Source organism: Bactrocera neohumeralis, chromosome 5, assembly GCF_024586455.1.
Source record: "Bactrocera neohumeralis isolate Rockhampton chromosome 5, APGP_CSIRO_Bneo_wtdbg2-racon-allhic-juicebox.fasta_v2, whole genome shotgun sequence".
In the NCBI taxonomy this organism is placed as follows: domain Eukaryota; kingdom Metazoa; phylum Arthropoda; class Insecta; order Diptera; family Tephritidae; genus Bactrocera; species Bactrocera neohumeralis.
Genome location: NC_065922.1, coordinates 24,937,271 through 24,960,294, shown reverse-complemented (window position 1 = coordinate 24,960,294; position 23,024 = coordinate 24,937,271). Strand labels below are relative to the sequence as shown.

Genomic DNA, 23,024 nt, shown 5'->3' with positions numbered 1-23,024 from the left:
CTAGTATCCGAATGTTTTTAATATAATTTTGGCGGTCGCGAACTAAAATATGGCAATAAAATTAAGTCCAAGCGTATGACCTTCAATGTAAATCTTGAAGATACCAAATTTGATTGTAATTTATTCATAATTTCAACGAATAATGGATGTTTAATTCCTTCGCTATATTGTTTAGTATAAAGTATAAGATTTTCGAATACACCCAAAGCCTTCCTTACTTTTTTCTTTTTTTACTATTTTTCATATGAATTGTCATGGTGTAAGTTTTCTTCAAAAATGAAGAAAATTGCTGATTAAAGTAAGGAGATGGCAATTATTGGTGATGTTCGAAGATATTTTCTAATTAATGAAATTTACGAATATTCCGTCAATTTGTTTCATATTTTTATTTTATTAGGTTGTCAAAAAAGTCTTGCGGTATTTTCGCTAGTTCGCGCTGAAAGCGCGTAGTTCTAGTTTTATTCGTCGCATCGGATCATGCTATACCTTTTTGGAAAGCTCATTTCACGCGCTAACACGTGTTTGATTGATTGTCGTTTTTTTTAAGTCGTTCGTGAGTTATAGCGTCGCAAACATGGAGCAAAATAAAGAGAAAATACGGCATATTTTACAGTACTACTACGATGAAGGCAAAAATGCATCTCAAGAAGCCAATAAAATTTGTGCAGTTTATGGACCCGATACAGTTTCCATTTCCACCGCACAGCGATGGTTTCAACGTTTTCGTTCTGGTGTAGAGGTGGTCGAAGATGCGCCACGCTCCGGAAGGCCTGTCTTCGAAAATTGCGATAAAATCGCTGAATTGGTCGAAAGAGACCGGCAAAGTAGCAGCCGTAGCATCGGTCAAGAGCTGGGCATGAATATAAAACAATAAAAAAAAATTCAATAAAAATACCGCAAGACTTTTTTGACAACCCATTATATTGCAAGTTCGAAGCGTTTAGCGCTTGAGTTTCTAACTCGTATGTCGTATTCCTACATAGAACTGTGTTCTTTCCCAATTGGATCAAGTGACTACAATATTTGCTTAAATGCAATAAATGCAAAGATAGTGGGTTTTTCCTTACTTGTCGATTCGATGAAATAATATCTATAAAACAAAATTTAAATAATTTAGTACAATCAAAAAATATATCGAGGAAAAATATTTACACAGAAATCACATTACTCAGTAAAGCTTCAAAAACCACTACCGAAACACGCAACACTGTCGGCACAAACAGCGCAACAAGTTCGACCGGCCGATACGCAACATGTTCGTGCGGCGAATTCGAAAGGTGGAAATGTGGGAAAATTGTTGGAGCTCAACGACACCGGTGGCACATTAGTAACTGCCAACGAAAGTCAGTAATGCAATCACAGTCGCCGGAAAACCGCCGAAGGTGATGGAGTGCGAAGCGGATAAAAGTTAGAAGTGACGTTGAAACGCAAGCAAAACAAAACTTGAGTGACGGTGTGCAGAAAAAGCGGTTTTACACTGGAATTTAGTGCGTACCCAAAAGCAAGTGGGGATTCATGCTTGCAATAACCACACACATACAAACATACGCGTGTAGTGTGATAGTGCGAAACACAGAAAAGTTAAAATAAAAAAATAAAAAGTGGGAAAATAGTAACAAAAATACACAAAGTGCTTGCGCGCGTGTGTTTGTGTGTAAGTAAATGCCGCTGACGAAAAAGGAAGCGGAAAAGAAAGCGGACGCCACAAAGCAGCGCTTTCGCCAACTGTAAGAAAGAAAGAAAGGAAAAAAAATATTTACAAAAATTCATGCAAACGAATGTGCGATTTTTTTTTGTGTGCAAAAAACCAGGGGAACAGGATGATTTCGAGGTAAAAATTGTGCGAAATAAAGTAAGTGTGCAGCTTAGGTGTGTACGGGCGTGTGCGAAAGTGATAAAAGTGGAAAATATTTAAAATGTAAATATTACATGTGAGTTTGTGCGCAATGAAAAAATTGTTTGTTTGCTTTGTTGTTGTGCAAAAAGTACGGCGAAAGGATGCAGCGTTGTTTTTGTTTACGATATTTGTCGGCAAGCGTTTGGCGGTTCAGAAATGTGCGATGATTTTGGTTTTTTCATGAGTTTATTTGGGCAGCAAAAATTTTACAAATAATTAAAAAATTTAAACAAAAAATAAAAATCGAAAGAATTAACAAATTTTAAAAGCGAAAATAAAATTTGAAAGAATTAAAAAAAATAAATAAATAAAAATAATATAAAAAATGAAAATAAAATAAAATAACGGTAAACAAAAAAAAAATGCAAACAAAATCAGAATTTTATTTTTACAAATAACCGTTATCTATAACGCTCGTACAACTAGTTGAAATAAATATATATACAAAGCGGAAAAAGCAATTATCGTCATTTGCGCTTAAAAACTCAAATTAAAAATTGTGAGAGCACAACACTTATATTTAATTGTTATATGCTTGTGCTATATACCATATAATGTATATTATCTATATGTATGTACATATATTCGACGTATGTATGTATGTTCCGCTGCATTTAGCCCATATACTAGCCCATTGTCTTTCGCCATTGTCAGCATCAATTTATTTTTTTGCTATTATTGTTGTTGTGCTTTTTTGCTTACTGCTAACGCTGTTGCTAGCACGCAAGGTGAAAGTTAAAATACAATAAAATTAACGACGCCACAAAAGCACAACAAATTCTCAACTGTGCTGTGCTGTACCAACAATGCCAGTGATTCTTAATGATTTTTTACGTGGCTGTTGAGAAAAAAAGTTACACAAGCTGGCCTCCAGCTGCCACAAGCAGCAGCCTGCCTGCGGCGTTAAAGTGCTTAAGGCAACAGAGCACCGCTTACATATAAATTTCTTAACTAAGCTTGACGCAGAGCTTAAATTAGAAAAAGATTCTATGCTTCAACGCTGTCATGGGCTGTCGCGCAGCTTCAGAACCGCTTCAAAATTGCGCGTTAGACGCAATACCCTTCAGTTCGATATTTTAGAAACTTCTTTCTGTGTGCTCAAGCAAAAGCGTTAGAATTATGAGCATATACATACCAGTTTACATACACACACACACACACGCATATTCATATAGAGCTATATGTAAATTGTCGCCGCACAATGAGGCCAAGCTGTGCAATCCACCAGCAAACTTCAAATATCAAGCAGCTAACTCGTTTAAGCCAACTCAGCCGCAGTCGCAGCCTCAGCCCCCAGCCCCGGTCCTGTCTTTGAAAACCAGTTTCGTGTTGTTTTGTGTGCCGCTGCCCAAACCTATTGACTGCTTCCATTTGCCTCATGTATACAAGCACATATCTGCTTGATCTTTTTCTATCTTATTCCCGATTTTTCTGCCAACTTCATTTCATGTCTTCTTAACTTTCTTACTTTCGCATTTGTCCGCTGTCACTGACGTGTGCGATGGCGCTGATAACCAGCGAATTGGCGATTTGCTTTTTGTTTCAACACATTTGTGGAAGCGCCAAGATTTGGTGCGGCGTAGGTGCCTAGCGCTTTTGCGTGAGTTAGTCAAGTGATTAGCAACTGGTTTTTGTGCTAAAAACACATGAAAACAACAAAATGCATAAAAATTGTGATAAATTTGAAGAAGTGTAAATTTTATCTGTGTCATCTCTTTATTCGAAGTTCTTTCGTTGCTTTGCATGTGATTAGAATATGAGTAAGAGCTGCTTTCAGTATTGAAATTTTTTAGTTTTTGTTTTTTTTTTTTTCAAATGTGCTAATTTTTTATCTTCAACGAGATGAGATATTGTGAAGAACTGGTTCCCAAAAGCCGGTTGTGCTATTTTCTAGACGAATTTATATTTTGTAATGTAAAAGTTTTATTAATTTGGTGTTTTTACAAAGAATTTTGGTTTAAGTATGCAAAATGAATGTTCTTTATAAAACACTACTAATTTTTAGGAATTCATGCTTTTTTGAATGAATTACAGTTGGAAGTTTTAAGCAAAATCAAGAATTTCAACATAACTTCTAAGTAGAGTCTTCAAATTTGACTGGGAGTGTTTATTATCATTCGAAAGAACATTCTTTGGCATTTATTTGTTGAAAATTTTCTCTTTCCAATATTGACCGCGACTACGTCTCAGATGGTCCATTCAATGAGTCCAATTTTGGTTGACTTGTTCAAGTATTTCGACTGATAAGTGGCGAATGACACGCGTGATGTTTTGCGATGTTTTGTTTAAAGGCCTGAATCGAAGCAGAATATTCTGCATAGACTTTAGACTTCACATATCCCTACAGGAAAAAGGTTGACGGTGTGATATCACACGATCTTGGTGGCCAATTGAGTGGCCAAAAATGTTCTCACCGGCATCATTTTTGAAGAAATATGTACCGATGAGTCCACCAGCCCACAAACCACACCAAACCGTTGCTTTTTCTTTTAGCTCTTTTGAAATAGCAGCTCTTGAATCTCTTCAGATTGCTCTTGGTCCCAAATGCGGCAAGTTTGCTTGTCTATATCCCCATTGAGACAGAAATCGCCGAACAAAATTTGGCTCGAAAACGTCGGATCTCCTTAGAACTTTTCAAGAGTCCATAGAGTGAAACGATGTCGCTTCGGTAGGTCGAGCGGCCTCAGTTCTTGCACTGTATTCTGTACGCTTTCATTTTAAGGCCACGGTCAGTCCGAGCGGCTGCGAACGGCGTCGAATCGACTTTCCACTGTCTTCGTGTACACTTTGAGCTATGGCTGCTATATTTTCTTTACTGCGTGCTTCAGTACCCTCAGTGTGCTTGTACTGTTACCTTGATAGCTGATTTTGAGAGTCAAGATCTCTCGATGCTTAACCTCAAGTCTTCTATTTGGTAAGGCTTTGTGATATTGAGTGACTTTTTTTTCGAATTCAGCACAGTAGGATCTTTTTTTAGTTTGATAAGTGTCATGGTCGAGTTCATAACTCTGATTGTAATATGAGATTCGTCTGAAGTAATACAATAACTTATTTGGTTCGTAATTATTTCTTTTTTTTTAATTCGAACATTTATTTAAGAAAAACTAATATTATTCAAAGTATTTCCCATCTGAAGCTATACTATTTCCAATCTTTCTGGCAATTTATGAATTTTCTTCCTTATGAACTGCGATGGCTTGGCGGCCAAGAATGATACAAGATAATTTTGGATACCCTTTTCTGTTGTGATCCGTATTCCAGTGAGAGCGTTAAGCTTCGTCCGGAACAAATGTTAATTAGAAGGGATAAGGTCTGATTTATAAGGCAAGTAGGGTAAAACTGCTCAGTCTGTTTTTTAAACAGTTTTTAATCGGCACAATAGAACCTAGGTCGCGGTGCAATACCTCACTAATAATATTTAATATCTATCGGTCAACATGAGACATTATTGGAAAATTATTGCCTCGGGTTTGTGAATGAATTTGGCATTTTTTAGCAATTGCTTGCTTCAGTTTGTAGTCAATAGCGTTCACCGTGAATGGTTTCATTCGGATTTATGTGTTCATAATACAGCATGCTGTATGAAACCGAGAAAACTAAAACTAACAAGCATCTGGCTCAGAAGATTTTTATTTTGAGGACGATGATACGTTCTAAAATACATGAAAATGTAGTTTCTTTCCAGTCCGGGTCAAATTTGATCAGATGATATAATTTTTTGTTTAATTTTTGGTAATATAAATTAATTAATTACGTTATGTAATGTAGTTTTTTTCAGTCAAATTTGATCAAATAGTATACTTTTTTTTAATTTTTGGTAATATAACGTAATTAGTTTTTAAATGTCATTTAAAATTCATATACATTTCATACTTTATTCAAGTTCTGTTCACTTTAAAATTGCAATTACTTAGCAGACTCCCTTCTTAGCCCAAAAGTTGAACTTAGCAATGGCAATAAAGTGAGAAAATCTCTATAACTCAACTCTACGCTTTCGAGCTATTTCGAAGCGGACAACCGACCGACTACAGAGCGCATTAAAAACTTCTACGATTTCGCCAACAACACCAACAACAACTCCATTATTAGTGAATAGTTTCATCCTCATAAACTTTGCCAAGCATTTCACGATTGCTTGCGATATTTTTTATGCATTATTGTGCAAATGATGTCGCCAACATAACTAGGATACATATATACAAATAGACATACGGTTGCAGATACATAAATTATGTCAGCACTGGTTGGCATTCAAATGAGCGATTCTAACTGCTGCTGTTGCCACTTTTTTCCACTGCAACATTTCACTGTTTACGCCGCTGCCATCTTGTTTACTTATAAATAACTATTTGCAGCGTTGTTACTGTTGTTATTCTGATAGTTGTTGCCGTTGCCGTTCACAGCCTTGTTGCATAGCAGCGCCGCATCATTCAGAACTTGAAGTGCGCACGTCTCAGACATTTTGCTAAACATGTTTTATAGCGCTTTTAAGTATTCTCGCAATTTACACCCTATCCCCCCTCCACCGCCAGTTTTTGCTTGGCGCATCTTCACAGCATCTCAAGTTGCGTGCGAAAATCTGGTCGAAATCCGCTCGCTATGCGCGTTTTACATATTGCCTGACGCTTCCACGAGCGAAATTATGTGCTTTTGGCACGTTCGTTGCAAGCAAAAACCAAAGCTTCAGCGTGTCAACGACTACAACAGCAACAACAGCTAGTGCATATTTTAAGTACGCAACAAATAATTAAAGCTGTGGAAATCGGAAAACTGTTTTTAGTTGAATGTGCGAGCCCCGTTCGCACCAGCGTCTGCCACTCGCTCGCTTCCGTTTCGCTTTTTTAGTTTGTGCGTTTCGTGATTTTCTTTCTTCGAAAGTCATTTTCTTCCGCTTATCAAAAGTTTTAAATCTGTTGTTAGCCAACGTGCTCGCTTCGTAAGTCCGTCAATCACTCAGTTCTTTAGTCAGTCAACTGATTTTATGACTTCCTCTTTACTCAATTTTTTTTTTGCTTTCGCTTTGCGCTGAAAATGTGATAAGCAGTTTTTGAGGAAAGTGAGTGCAGTTAATGAATGTTTAGAGTTTCAGACAAGAATTATAGGTACGTGCAGCTCACGCTGGAGAAATACCTACGTTTTTATATGGCGCAAAATTGTCTATTTGATTATACATACATATGTATATCATATCTTCTTCTGCTTTACTGGAGTGAACAGCACTAACGCTATTGTTTTCGCTATTTGGCGCCAATTTGGAATATGAAATGCAGCCAGGTCCTTCTCCACCTGGTCTTTCCAAGGGAGTGGAGGTCTTCCTCTTTCTCTGCTTCCCCCCGGTGGGTATTGCGTTGAATACTTTCAGAGCTGTAGTATTTTCGTCCATACGGACCACATGACCTAGCCAGCGCTGTCTTTTAAATTGCTGAATTACAGGTATGCCAATGTCGTCGTACATTTCACCGTTCCATCGAATGCGATATTCGCCGTGGCCAATGCGCAAAGGACTATAAATCATTCGCAGAACCTTTCTCTGAAAAACTCGCAACGTCGACTTATCAGATGTTGTCATCATCCATGCCTCTGTAGTATATAGCAGGACGGGGATGATGAGTGCCTTCTAGAGTTTGGTATTTGTTTGTCGAGAGAGGACTTTATTTCTCAATTGCCTACTCAGTACAAAGTAGCACCTATCGCAAGAGTTTTTTGCGTTGGATTTCGAGGCTGACATCTTTGTTGGTGTTAACACTGGTTCTAAGATAGACGAAACTATCTACGACGTCGAAGTTATGACTGTCAGAAGTGACGTGGGAGCCAAGTCGCGAGTGTGACGACTGTTTGTTTGATGACAGAAGATGTTTCGCCTTACCCTCGTTCACTACCGGATTAATTTACTTCATTTCTTTGTCAATCTAGAGAAAGCAGAACTAACGGCATGGTTGCTATGGTCAATGATATCGATGTCATCGGCGAAAGCCTACAGTTGTATACTCTCGTAGAAGATTGTATATTCTCTATTCTTCTCAGCAGCTCGAATTATTTTCTCCAAAAGTAGGTGAAGTAGTTGCATCAAAGAAAGTCGGCTTGGCAGAAACCTCGTTTGGTCCTTCTCGATTCTGACGAACCTTTTGGCATTGCTAAACGTCAGTTTACATTGCCGTACTAGTTTTGCGGGGATATCACATTTAGATATCGCGGTCGGCACCACCTTCCATGATTTGGCGTATGGTGAATATCTGGTCAGTTGTAGATTTTCCAGGCTTAAAGCCACACTGATAAGGTTCAATCAGTTTGTTGACGGTGAGCTTTAGTCTTTCACAAAATGCGCTCGATAGAACCTTGTACAAATATGCGATGTTTAGGAGGCTTATCCCACGGTAGTTGGCGCAGATCGTAGGGTCTCCCTTTTTGCGGATTGGACAGAGCACACTAAAATTCCAATCGTCGGGCTTGCTTTCGTCCGACCACATTCTACAAAGAAGCTGATGCATGCTCCTTATCAATTCTTCGCCGCCGTGTTTGAATAGCTCGGCCGGCAATCCATCGGCCCCGCCGCTTTGTTGTTCTTAAGACGGGTAATTGCTATTCGAACGTCCTCATAGTCGGGCAATTGAACGTCTGCTCCATCGTCATCGATTGGGGAATTGGGTTCTCCTTCTCCTGGCGTTATGCTTTCACTGTCATTCAGCAAGCTGGGGGAGTGTTCCTTCCATAAATTTAGTATGCTCTGGGCATCGGTTACTAGAGGTTTGTGTTCAGTTCGAAAAAATTCTTCATAATGTTTTATTCACTACAAAATACTTCCAAAACTCTCTGTTCGAATTTGGTTTAAGAGACTTAAAACGTTTATGCCGTCAAGCTCCAATAAAAATTTCTTTTTTTCAAAAACTTTTGGAAACAACCAGGGTAACATGTTATGCTACGTCAGTTACCCGGTTCTAAGAACTGTATGTCAACATACCCCTGTAAATCATTTTTGCTTTCGATGTGGTTGTAACAAAGTCTGCTTACTCTAGACGATCTTTGGCTGATACTAAATTAATGAATTTGGATCACTCCACTAAATACACAATGGTGAAACCATACCGGGGTAAAGAACGAATACATTGACCGTCAGCAGCAATGATAGTTGGCTGTAAAATCAATTTGTGAAAAAACCGTAAAAGACAAGCAAAAAGAATACAAGCGCCGGTTAAGAAGAATGAGGGCCATGGCAAACAAAAAAGTCGCCAACGCTGCAAAAACGACAATACCAAGGCAAAAATATTTATTTATATATTAACTAAATATGAATAGAAATGTCATACATACATACATTTGTACGATTGTCTGTAAAAATAGAATATTCAAACCAGAGACAGAAAAAACTGTCTATGTAGTTGTGGAATGGCGTAGAATGCGCTTGAAGAGAAAAATGTTGCTGACTAGAATTTAAATGCCAAGTCAGGCACAACGAATTTGGTTGGCGGCGGCGGCGGCGTTCGCGCGAGACTTATGTTGCCTATGTATGTAGATGGGGAGCGGTGGGGTAGGGCGCGCAGCCAATTGACGTTGCCAACCTTAAGTAAACAGGTAAATCATTTACGGTATACGCTGAGCGCATGCGCAAACGTTGACTCAAGAGTGAGTCGGCTACTTGTTGCTGGCAGCGCAACAGCTGAAATCGGCGTCTGTTACCGACGGTTGCCGGTTCGCCGGGCGCGCATAGCACAATCAGGAGTAAAATAATTGTTAATTGAGTGCGAAGCGAGAGTGGTTGTTTTAGGAGAGCGAAAAGAGAATGAGAGCATTAAACACATGTATTTCAATTGATTAACGAGAGCGGTAACTTATGATGAGAAGCAAAATTTGAGTTGAGTTACAATTGAGATCTAAAACCACGAATTTTTGGTTTTTTTCGCTTTCAAGAACAATCAAGAAGTTTTAAGGGTTTTCATATTTTCTTATATATACTTACATATACGATCGGAGTAATAAATATTATATAATATAAATATTTTCATTTGTCGCTCCTTTTAAATTTATATTTGAAGTATTTTCGTGTTATAATAAGAGTTAGGGACACAAAAAAGCATAGAAGAGAGCTCTGTTGATACACGGAAACTTTTCCAAAAAGAAGAAGAAAGATATTATTATTGTAAGTGTTTCAAGGTACTAATTTTTTAAGTTTTGAGTTGGAATCGTAACCACAAATGTTGTGTATTAATCGACTAATTTCTTAACCAGCCGTTCATTTCTTTAAATATGCAAAAAAAAGCCGTAAGTTTTAGAATATCTCAACTAAAAGATAATTTATAAGGGTGTTGTTTTCATTGAATAGAAAGCTAGAAAGCTGTGCTCTTAACTTTGCTAACCTTTCTTGGTATCTTCTCATAATAATCGATCCATAAGCTCAAAATTTTTTTGATTTTGAAGATTTTTTCAATGAATTAGATGTCGTATCGACATTGTTAATAACCATAGTCAGACATTAAACTAAAATTTTTCATATGATTTATTCTTTTAATCTTTTTAAGTTTGCTCATTTCAAATTCATCAAACTTTCAGAGACTGCTTAATATTTATAAAACGCTTCATATGTTGGATTCTTCAAGATTTATACCTTTGGAGTGGAGTTTTCTCCAAAAGTACTCAGGCAGAACCTTAGTGCTGCAATAACATAAAAAGAAAACACATAACAGCGTTTTCCAAAATATTTGATATTTTTCTCAGTTGTGAAAAGCTGGCCTTATTGACTTCGAGTCCTTCAAAGAAATCAACTCTCAAAATACAAATATTTCGCTCGAGGTTTCAGGCTACTTATAGTATTTTCGGAAATCACAAAAGATCCGCGCCCACTGCTGTCCTATCGCTATTCTTCGGTACTTTTGGTGTGAGAATCTGTTCTACAACCTAACCAAACCAAAATTCAGGAAAATTCTTAGTGATTCACCAGCCAAAAATGCTGTATGAAGTCTTACAAAAATATCCAAATAATAATAAATAGCATATTTGTTTGCTCATTCAGTTTATTTAGAGTGCTTTCAGGCGCTCAAAGGTATTTCAGAATCCTTCAATTAATTACAAGAAATCTCACCAGAATTGTGAATGCTTAGGTGAAATATTACTTTCGATGTGAGTTGTTCGTCTCATCTGAACCTACAAAATAGCTCTATGAAAATTAACTTGATCAATATAACCTCTTTTATGAACCTCTTAATGAAAAGTATAATTGGTTTATTATTCCCTGAATAGGGTATACTTGGTTCGCGACGAACTTTGTAATATCTAGAAGAAAATGCCAGCAGATTTCTCTTATAAAGTATATATAAGTATAAATGGTCAGCGCGACGAGCTGAGTCGATTTTGTCTGTAAATATGCGAACTAGATATCGATCTGAAATTTTTCATACATATTTTTCAACCCAAATAGCTACTTATTTGTCGGAACGCTGAAATCGGATCAGTTTTCATTTGAAGAGATATTTCCACGAATTTTGGCACAATTTATTGCCTAAGGTAATCACGCAATCTGCGAAGAAATCGTTCAGATCGGATCTCTATAGCATATTGCTGCAATACAAACTAAACTTTTGGAATCAAGTGCTTCTACAGAAAGCGTTTCCATTTGACTAGATATCTTCACAATATTTGGTATAGATAATTTTCCAAGGCAGCGCTATAATGTCCGAAAAAAATTTTCAGACCGGACGGCTATAGCATATAGCTGCCATACAAACTGATGGTAATCAAATTCTTGTAGGAAGTGAAGGACGTTCTAACTTTGGCGCCACCAAATTTAACGTGTTTTCTTACTTTTACAACAATTCTTTCAATAACTTTCGCGCAATAATTTTCACTCAATATTCCGGCACAATTTAGACTCAGTGATTCATCATATTCAATTATCAGCGGCCGACTGTTATATTTTTAACTAATTTGCGCGCTCTTTTGCCGTTATTTATATTTACTTACTTCCAACAAAAAGAAAATTGCAACATTTTGCGCCATCAGCCATCCTTTCTTTTCTCTTAAAAAACTAAAACAAATCTTTCAAAACAACAAACCGCCTTAAAAGCGACAAAATATCCGCGCAGTGGCCGCTGCTTTGAGTGAAAAGTTGCATGAGCATAAATTAGCGCAAGCCGCCAAGTATGTGTATTTATACAGCAGCTCAGCGCTGCCATAAACGAAAGACTTCAATGTAACGGCGACGTTAACGTCCACTGTAACGTTGACGGCGCTGTTAGCGTCATGAATCTCAGCAGCTGTGTGCATGTGAGTGTGTGTGTGTGCTGTGTGAAAGGCATTGCGGGCAGTTTTAGCCAACTAAGCAACCAAGAAAGCAACGCACACATGCGCTGCCAACACACAAATACATGCATGTATATTTAAACGCATACACACACACACATGAAAGCGCGCTTACTTTTGTAGCCGCTGAAATCAAGCAAATGGTGGGTTGCCAGCTCAACACTGAGCCGAGGCAACTTTAGTTGGTGAGCAGACTTGTCGGTGTAGACAGTGTTCGGTCCACGGCAACAACAAAAAAATTAAAAAAGGAAAAAACAACAACAAAGCGAGACAGTGTTTAAAAGACGTGTGTGTGCGTTTGGGCGCTGCATTTCTCCTATTAAATTCCGTTTGTGCGTACGTTTTGTCGTTTATTCTCTGAAATTTTTAATTTTTTGAATAATTTAATAATAATTTCTTATAAAACCAGTGCAGAAATACCGTTTTTGTTTGCTACAAAAAGCAGTGGAGAAAATTTTGCCACCAAGTGTTGCAAGTGCATCAGTGCTTTACTAAAGAGGTGAAAATATTTATTTTTTTATTTATTTAATGCTGGCAGTGTAACAAGTTGGTGCTAAATACATACATACATACACGCGCGCAAAGTGTTTTGCCTTTAATTTCGAATATTTTTCATCCTTTGCGCCGCAGCAGCAACAAGTGTGTGATTGTCAGGCCTCGCCGCCTGTTAAGTGCAGGCTACACAGGTGTTTAGACGCAGCGCTGCACTCAGCTACCTGCCAAAACATATTACACACACATACATACATACATGCGCAGGACAGCCAAATTTACTTGTCTGCGTTGAAATAAATATTCACTTGTGTTTGCCTTTTCCTGAAACCTGTTGACCTGCTTTGATGTTTTTTGTTTGTTTTTGGCTGCGCATTGGTGCATTGATTTAATCGGTTTGTGTGCATGTGTTTGTGCAATTAAGTGTTGCTGCTTTTACCCTCTTCGCCCGCTCGCCATTGCACATTTCTAATCCGCAACCACTTGCCGACAAATTCGTCACTTCGCATCATCTAAGCTTTTGTGCAAACGCTTATCGTCCGCATTTGAAGCGCTCCGAGCGCTGGCAATCAGGCGGAAAGCGCGAGTGTGTTCGGCGAGACGACTTGACTAACAGACTGGCTGATTAGTCGGTAAGTCAGCTAGTTAAGCGGCTTAGCGGCGTTAGCTGAAATTGTGGCAGATTTATGGATATAAGGATTTTGGACAACAACAAATGCATGGTTACGTACTTACATATGTATACATATACATATATGTAAAAAGGTGAGTAAAATCATAAAATTGGAATATTAATTAAAATTAAAATAAAAAGATAACATATTTGTACAATTTTGTAATAGTGCTTAATTATTGTGGAGTTAAAATATTGTATTTGTGTATAAAACTTTTCGGGTATGGTGGTTGCCAGATTTTTTATTATTTTTATGTGTTTCTAGATAAAAAATTATTTGTAATCTATCGAGTTGAATGTAAAAAAAACCAGAAAAAACGTTAACTTCGGCTGCACCGATGCTAATACACCCTTCACAGGTGCATTTCTTTTAGTAAATATGTGTCCAGTTTGTATAGTAGCTATATGCTATAGTAATCCGATCTGAAAAATTTTTTCGGAGATTATATTATTATCTTAAGCAGTAATCCATGCCAAATTTCGTGAAAATACCACGTCAAATGCGAAAGTTTTCCATACAAGCCCTTGATTCCGATTGTTCGGTTTGTATGGCAGCTATATGCTATAGTAAGCCGATCTGAACAATTTCTTTCTATATTGCATTATTTCTATAAACAATAACTCATACTAAATTTCGTGAAGATATATCGTTAAATTAGGAATTTTCCCATGAAAGCATTTGATTCCGATCGTTGAGTTTGTATGGCAGCTATATGCTATAATTAACCGATCTGAACAATTTCTTCGGAAATTACATTGTTGGCTTAGAAAATAATCCATACCAAATTTCGTGAATATATCTTGTCAAATGCGAAAGTTTTCCATGCAAGCATTTGATTCCGATCGTTCAGTTTGTATGACAGCTATTTCTTCGGAGATTACATTATTGGCTTAGAAAATAATCTATATCAAATTTCGTGAAGATACAACTTTAAATGCGAAAGTTTTCCATACAAGCCCTTGATTTCGATCGTTCGGTTTGTATGGCAGCTATATGCTATAGTAAGCCGATCTGAACAATTTCTTTCTATATTGCATTATTTCTATTAAAAATAACGCATACTAAATTTCGTGAAGATATATCGTTAAATGAGGAAGTTTCACATGCAAGCACTTGATTCCGATCGTTCGGTTTGTATGGCAGCTATGTGCTGTAGTAGTTCGATCTTAACAATATATTTGGAGATTATACAATTACCTTTGTAGAAAATCCGTGCCAAATTTCTTGAATATATCTTGTCGAATAAAAAAGTTTTCCATATAAGGACGCGGTTTTTGATTATTCAGTTTGTCTGACAGCTGCATGCTATGTTATACTGCTCCGATAATAGCGGTTCGGGCAAATGGTGTTTCATCTTTCATACTTTTTTTCACGCTTTCAAGAACATGTCGTGTGAAGTTTCCATCTCGATATCTAAAAAACTAACTGTGACATACGTTTCTGGCAGACCTCAGAGTAGAAACTTTCGACATTGCTTATCTAAATCCTTAGAAATAAGTAGAAATAAATAAATAATTATTCCCCATTTAAGTAATACAGCAAAGTCCAAAACTTTTTCAATGTATCCCAAAATATCCGTATTTTGCAATGTAACTAAATTTTCCTCCGGACTTGAGGAACATGTTTACTCGAGGGGTTTTGGTTGCATACTTTCAATCCCCTAGATAGTTCTCGTCTTGCCCTTTCTGAATGATAAGATACATAGATAGGAAGAAACAAAGTTTTATAATATATACTTATGTGGAACAGTCTAAAAAAAATTAACTCTACTGTATTTCATGGAAAAAACGAGATCCCCTACAAAAATACTATTTATCAATCAAAAAAATATGGTATAAGTACCTCAAAGATCATAATCGACTCTTAAGGTTTTCAAATTTTCCAAAGTTTAGATAAATGGCATACATAAAAATTTCAGGTTTTTAGAAAATAGCTACGTGCATTACAAAAACGGATAAACTGAAGCTTCTTGTTTAATTGAAGAACAAATTTGGTCCGGATTGTTAAAAAAACTAAATTTTCACGAATTTCAATTAAAACCTTTATTATGGTCTTCACAATAGACAACGCAATTCAGGCGGGAATGGTCTCCAGGGCATTCAGCAAATTACGTTTTTTTATACTCTCGCAACAATGTTGCTAACGAGAGTATTATAGTTTTGTTCACATAACGGTTGTTTGTAAGTCCTAAAACTAAAAGAGTCAGATATAGGGTTATATATACCAAAGTGATCAGGGCGACGAGTAGAGTCGAAATCCGGATGTCTGTCTGTCCGTCCGTCTGTCCGTCTGTCCGTCCGTCTGTCCGTCCGTCCGTGCAAGCTGTAACTTGAGTAAAAATTGAGATATCATGATGAAACTTGGTACACGTATTCCTTGGCTCCATAAGAAGGTTAAGTTCGAAGATGGGCAAAATCGGCCAACTGCCACGCCCACAAAATGGCGGAAACCGAAAACCTATAAAGTGTCATAACTAAGCCATAAATAAAGATATTAAAGTGAAATTTGGCACAAAGGATCGCATTAGGGAGGGACATATTTGGAAGTAATTTTTTTGGAAAAGTGGGCGTGGCCCCGCCCCCTACTAAGTTTTTTGTACATATCTCGGAAACTATTATGGCTATGTCAACCAAACTCTACAGAGTCGTTTTCTTCAGGTATTTCCATATACAGTTCAAAAATGAAAGAAATCGGATAATAACCACGCCCACCTCCCATACAAAGGTTATGTTCAAAATCACTAAAAGTGCGTTAACCGACTAACAAAAAACGTCAGAAACACTAAATTTTACGGAAGATATGGCAGAAGGAAGCTGCACCCAGGTCTTTTTTAGAAATTGAAAATGGGCGTGGCGCCGCCCACTTATGGACCAAGAAGCATATCTCAGGAGCTACTAGACTGATTTCAATGAAATTCGGTATATAATGTTTTCTTAACACCCTGATGACATGTACGAAATATGGCTGAAATCGGTTCACAACCACGTCTTCTTCCAATATAAAGCTATTTTGAATTCCATCTGATGCCTTCTTTGTATAATACGAGTATAAACATTAGGAACCAATGATGATAGCGGAATAAAACTTTACACAAATACGGTATTTGAAAAATATGTAAATGACGGATAATGAAATCTCGATTATCACTTTACCATGCGAGAGTATAAAATGTTCGGTGACACCCGAACTTAGCCCTTCCTTACTTGTTATTATTTGTTATGGTTTATATGGGCTCGATTGTGCTGTGTTTCTATGATATATTCATAAACCTATTTCTTGTCATCAGTTATGATACGTTGGATGAATGTAGGTTCCTCAACTATGTTTTCAAACATCTCTTTCGTGACCACTACTCAGGTTTTTGGTACCAGTCTAGCATTAACACGTTTTATACCTAAAAAAATTAATCAAAATCTACGAAATCGATCCATAAGAGATTCTGTGCTATCCTTTGATTTCAATACGATTATTTTCAAGCCTTCTTGAGCTTTTCCGATGTTATCGTTAAGACAGATGTGGATGGGACGTGAAGCAAGTTTACATTGACTTCGCGAACTCATCCCATGCTTTGTGGCACTCAAATGATTGCCTTCGTGACTTCCCAAAACACTTCTGCAACACCTTCAACGAGTCCGTAGCACCAATTAAATTGAAAAAAACAAAATTTTAAGCAAATTCGTTGTTCAATTTTCTTAAGTAAGGCAATAGTCGTTAAAAATCAATTGTAAAACTAACACTGAGTGGCATATGGAGATAAATCTTTACACGAAAAAAGCTTTTACAAATCTAGATTTTTTTATCAAGCCGGTTTTTACATGCAGTTTATATGGATTTGTCCGGGTCATATTTGATCTGATGTAATAAGATCTGATTTTTCTATGTAAGAGATGACCTCTCGAAACTCCTTGAACGAGATTTTTAGATTTTATGTTTCAAAATTTTTAGAAAGCTTTGCAAAAACCCTGAATGTGTTCTTAGCTAGATCTCTTCCCCGGCTTAAATTATGCATTATAACAACAAAATTTCCTGTTTGTTCAAAGTACACATATACACCTTCCCATAAATACATATGTATATTTATGCTTACAATGTATGAAAAAATAACGAAATAAGGACATGCATTGTTTTCAAATAGAAATGTCCAACGCAGAGCGCTCATTCACTGAGCTTCCATAAAAAATGGCATTTCGCTACCTTTGTTGTTGTTGCTTTCGGTGCTGCTGTGGGCCCATAAAATTGTTGCTGCAACTGATAGTGTTGTTATGGGCCAGATAGATCCATATCCATATCTTGGGTGAGGCAGGTAACTTGCCGCTACTATAAACAAAAACACAACAACTAAATATTGCACAGACTCGCTATAAATAGCTGAATGCTAGCTGCCAAGGTATTGATGGCATTCTTCACTCGGGCATGACAGTTCCACTGCCAAGCAGATGGACTTGTTGGGTTTTGGTGTGTTTGTGTATATGTATTTGAGTGTATGTGTGGTTTTCTGATATTGATAGCCAGTCAGTCGACTAACATAACAACCAGTCAGTTAGTCAGTCCGTCCGTCAGCCAGCGAACCTGTTTCTCTTCCACAGTGACAGCAGAGTATCCGCGCATCAGGTTGGATTTTGCTGCGCTGCTGTTGCTCTTCCGTCCTTTTGTTCGGCATTTTGTCTTGGCTGTTGCACCGCACACGTATTTATCGCTCCACATGCCACACAACATTCTGACACTTTGACAATACACAGCAATGTAATGGAGTTGTTTGTTGTTGAGCATTGTTGTTTAGCGACACACACACACATACATATACATTATATATTGCTCTATATACGTATGCATGTATTGTATGTATGTGTTTGTGCGCCTGTGTTTGCAACTCCCACTTATTTTATCTGCCAGTTAGCACAAGCCAGCGCTTGCTTGGCGCTGTTGTTGTTTGTGCTTACATCCTGTGCCATTACCGTGTCTTTTGTTGATGTCTAATAGAAGTTTAGTTTTTGCTGCGCTCTCGCTTCACGCTTCATTCTCATTTTACGGCGTTGTCATTCCTTGTAAGATTTCAAAAGGTTGGCGTTGCAGCGATATTTTTGTTGTAGTTTTTGTTGTAATTTTTTTATTTTCCATTTCCATTTTATCGTCAACTCTAAAGACATTCCATTTCATTCCCCTTGCTCTCCATTGAAGCAACTAATCCACCTTCCATTTTCCATTTTTCCGATTGAGAGCCTTTTCTTCTTCTTTTATTCTTCAAATAGCCACCTTTTCCCATTTCCAAAGCGCTAAGCATATTTTTTTTCGTTTGTTATTGTTGTATCTTTACTTAAGATCGTTAGATTTGTTCGAAGCGCATAACTGAAATGCTGGATAAAGCAAATACAGAGAAAAAATATTACAAAAACAAGGAGAAAAAAAATTAAAAAAACAATAAGAAAGGAAAATTACAAAAACAAGGGAAAAAGAAATTTTAAAACAAGAAGGAAGGAAAATGTAAAAACAAAAACAAAAAAAGAAAATTACAAAAACACGAAGAAAAGCAAATGTAAAATCAAAAAAAAATCTCGCTCATATAAAATCGTGTTGCATGAAAAAGCAGTTTTCACTTGGTTAACTATACGTTTTCATTGTTATTGTTGTAGTTGTCATTAATGTTATTGCTGCACTCGCCGTCGTCGTCGTGCCTCTATTGAAGGCAGACGAATCCAATTAAAATTGTTGAAGCTTAGGAAGTCAAATAAAGTTTTGGTAGCGCCGCAGTAGTCGATGTGGGTAATAACCGAGTTGAGTTGAGTTGAGTGTAGTAGGAAATTAAATATGGATAATGGAATTAAAAGAGTGAAGAGAGCATTATTTAAATATTTAAATATTCATTGCTGAAAGTTATTCTAAGTTATTATGTGTGAAGTGCATTACTTTTTTGAAGACGAGGAGCTCAAAAATTAATCGAATATTTAATTTAGTTTTTGCTTCAAAAAGAATATAAATATAAGTACATTTATTTATTTTTATAAATAGTAATAATATGATGTAAAAATTAGGAAAAATGTTAACTTCAGTTGCAACTATAATATCCTTAGAAATACATACAAAAGTTTCCTTACAAAAATGTAGATCGGTTAGTTTATATAGTTATCGGTTAGTTTCAGGTTTTCCAGTAGGTGTGATATGAATTCTAAGTGTCACTTCAGCCATTTTTAATATGTCATGAACTATAATTTTTTTTGTGTTCAGTAATGCTTACAATTTCATCAAGGAAAGATATACGCACGAACAATTTTTACAAACTATTCGATTTTATTAGCAAAATAATCGTTCTCCAATTGCAACCTTTTGTCGCTTATGCTTTTTTATGGTCGTAATGATCATCCAGCTGTGTTCCACATTCGAAGAATTGTTGAAAACTTTTAGCGTACAATTTCTTTACATAATATTCGAGTGCCAATAAGACAAAGAACCGCTCTAAGATATGAAAATATTGCTGCCGTTCAGACAAGTGTTGCTGAAGACCACAATTTGTCGATTCCATGAGGTGCACAAGAATTGAGACGGTCTCAAACCACAATCTGGCGGTTTTTGAGAAAGGATTTGGGCTTGCATCTCTAAAAAATTGTTCTCACTCAGGAGCTGAAGCCTTTGGACCACCGTAACCGTCATGAATTTGCTGATTTTGTCTTAGAACAACTAGAAAACGATTACGATTTTCTTAAGAATCTTTTTCGATGATGCTCACTTTCATCTGAGTTGTGCGGTAAATAAATAAAATTGTCGATTCTGGTGCGAAGACCATTACACTCGCCTAAATTGACAGTTTAGTGGAACCATCAGTGGTTTCTCAAGCAATAATTCGCTAAGCGAGAGGCCTAATAACAGCTGTTCTTGCTTAAACACAAATCAGACACAAACCCCTTAATTTGCATTTAGTATATTGGAAATATTGAAATTTGCCGGAATTATTTCTAAAGTTTGTTAGAATTATTTCAGCAGATGGTTCGAAGTAATTTTTATCACTGGCGAGTAGGGCTTGGGCCACTATATGCACAGCCTAAGATGAGGTTTTAATATAAATTAACGACACTATTTCTTCTAAATTGAAGGTTAGAAATTATTAATTTGACACGTCAAAAAATAAAAACTAGTTTTTCTCTCGGTAAAATCTGCATTTATATATTTCTATATATACATAAGTACATATATACATATATATAATATTTTAGAATTCCACACAGTATGGTATACTCTTTGTATGTATTCGCTTAACCACAGCTTACGGTTTGTCTAAAACTTTGCCTAGGCAATGAAAGTAAAGCTTTCCACATCCGTTATGTGTGCATGTGAGTGTGTGTATCCTGCACCCAAGTGCTAGCTTTTATCAATTATTACAAGCTCGCTTTGTGGCATTTTGTACCGCTTGTTAATTCCAACTTTATTCTTACCTTTATTATGTTATGAATTAATTATGAAAATTTCACATACAATTGAATTTATATATATACCCTTTACACAGAAACACATGTGCCGCAATACTCTGCCAAATTAAGAGTGTTCCTTGTCTACATATGTTCAAAGGACGTTTTGTTTGTTGGTATTGTGCTCAGGCGCCACTTGTAAGGAGTAAATGCTGAATTACTACAGTATTCCGGGACGAAAAGGCGTGCATTAGAGGGGATGGATTTTTGCAAAGAGTAGAATTTTTTGCGAAAATTATATAAAATTAAATTTAAATATCACATGAAAATATAATTTTATGCAACATGATACAAATTTAAATCCTTTAAATCAATCTCTACGAAATTGTAGACCTACCGCTCCACCCTAATGATCCGTAAATCAGGCAATATTATGATTTGCGCCCTCAAACGCTCATATTCCGTTCATCACTTAATGAAAAATACTAACAGCTACTTACAAACACAACACAGCTGTGCCTCCAAATTCTCCTTCTCTTGTTTTTAATGCCTCAAAGGCCGTTGCGCCGAACAGTCATCTCTCTGTGTCTTCCTTTGACAACAACTTGTTTGGTATCATGTCTGCGTGGCTGCTTGGGTGACGATTATTGTTGTAGTGTTTCATTGTCGTCGTGCCTCTAATCAATTTTCAACCTGTCCTTCACTCATTTGTTGGTTTTTGCCAGTCTTCAGTGCTTGTTGTTGTTGCTTATTTTTTATTATGCTAACAGTTGATGTCTGTCTTGGCAGCTTGTGTAGCAGAAAATGACGTGAAATTCACCAACTCCATTCAAGCACATGTAATTTTACTCATGATAGCTATTTGTCGTCCTTCCAGCTTTGGCGGCGCGTGGCGTTTTTTTTTTCTAACGCGACGATAATATGAATTTTAACAGGCAATAACACATGTAGTCAAATTGTGAGTGGAGCAGTATGAGATACTTAATGACACTCCTGCTGCGAAAAATTAAGCGGAGCAAGTGAATGTGCCCAAATTGAGTGCACTGAGAGAAAAATTTGGTAGCTTTAAAAATTTGTACATATAGTAAGTTTTTTTTGAGTTATGAAATAATTTTGAAACTATTTTTGAAAGCTTTCACCTTTTTGGTACTACCAGGCAAAGCTTTCACTTTAAGATTTAATTCAGCATTGGAAATCTCTGATTTTTTTATTTAAGAGGTTTTACTTTTTATATTTGGAAGTTTTGCTGAGTTCTGAAATTAATTTTGATGCTGAGAGTGAAAGCTTTTCTTTTAAGAACTGATTCATCAACCAAAATCTCTGGTGTTTTCATAAAATTCAGTTTGGTTGTTCTATGAGTAAAAGGTTTAACGGTAATTTCGACGATATCAGTAAAAGCTTTCACTTTAGGAAGTGATTGAGTGAAAGCTTTCACTTTAAGAGTGGATTCATCACCAAAAATTACTGATTTTATGACTGAAAGCTTTCATTTTAAGAATTGATTCATTGCTTGAAATATCTGTTCCATATAATTTCATTTTAGTGTTTCTATGAATGAAAGCTTTTACCTTGAGTTTTCATTTCACATTCACTTAAGAATTGAACTAATAATACATAAAGCTACGAATAGATTAAACGTTCGAAAGTTTTTCGAAAAGCTCATCAGCTTTCACAGGACGAAAGCTTTCATTTTGAAAACTTGTAAAATGTTTTTGAAGTAAATTTAAAGAGTTAACAAAATTTGGCGAGCTAAGAAAATGCTTTTACTAGCTTCGGCATCCAAATCAAAAGCTCCACACAAAATAAAAAACACCACACTTTTCTTTGCCACTGTATGCCAAATGTTTTTTGTGTCAATTTAATTTAACGGTAATGGGCTCAAGCGCGCAAATTTTCTTTTATCCGACGCACACATGCACTCAGCAGCTTGCTTACCTGTTGCAAGCGGAGTGCCGCCAACTCTTAAGCAAACAAATGATTATATACTCTTACATACACATATATAGTATATATTTAAATATATATATTTTCATATAAAATATTCATGCATATATACATATACACGTGTGTATACAATGCGTACTGTTGTTGATACAAATGCCATGGCAATTGCATGCGAGAGCTTTAAATTGTATGACATTATTTTGGTTTCACGCGAAAGAACAAACACAATCGCATATGCCACGCTCATATGCAAATTATTAATTGTGTGAAGGTGCGCAGGCTTATACCAGTGCACGCCTCTACAAAAGTATACATATACTCATTACTCAA

At 36.5% G+C, this 23,024-nt stretch overlaps 1 protein-coding gene across 3 annotated transcripts in view; it reads left to right on the top strand.

The window, feature by feature from the left end:
* The first annotated feature begins 1,358 nt into the window (after positions 1 to 1,358).
* LOC126758729 (low-density lipoprotein receptor-related protein 2) overlaps positions 1,359 to 23,024 on the top strand; it is a 466,647-nt gene continuing 444,981 nt past the window's right edge. For 2 of the 3 annotated variants that reach the window (XM_050473095.1, XM_050473093.1), the window contains exon 1: positions 1,359 to 1,852. The gene's annotated coding sequence lies outside the window, so the exon portion shown is untranslated. Of the gene's footprint in view, positions 1,853 to 12,371; positions 12,687 to 23,024 lie in introns of those variants that run through there. The other variant, XM_050473094.1, reaches the window with a different exon arrangement.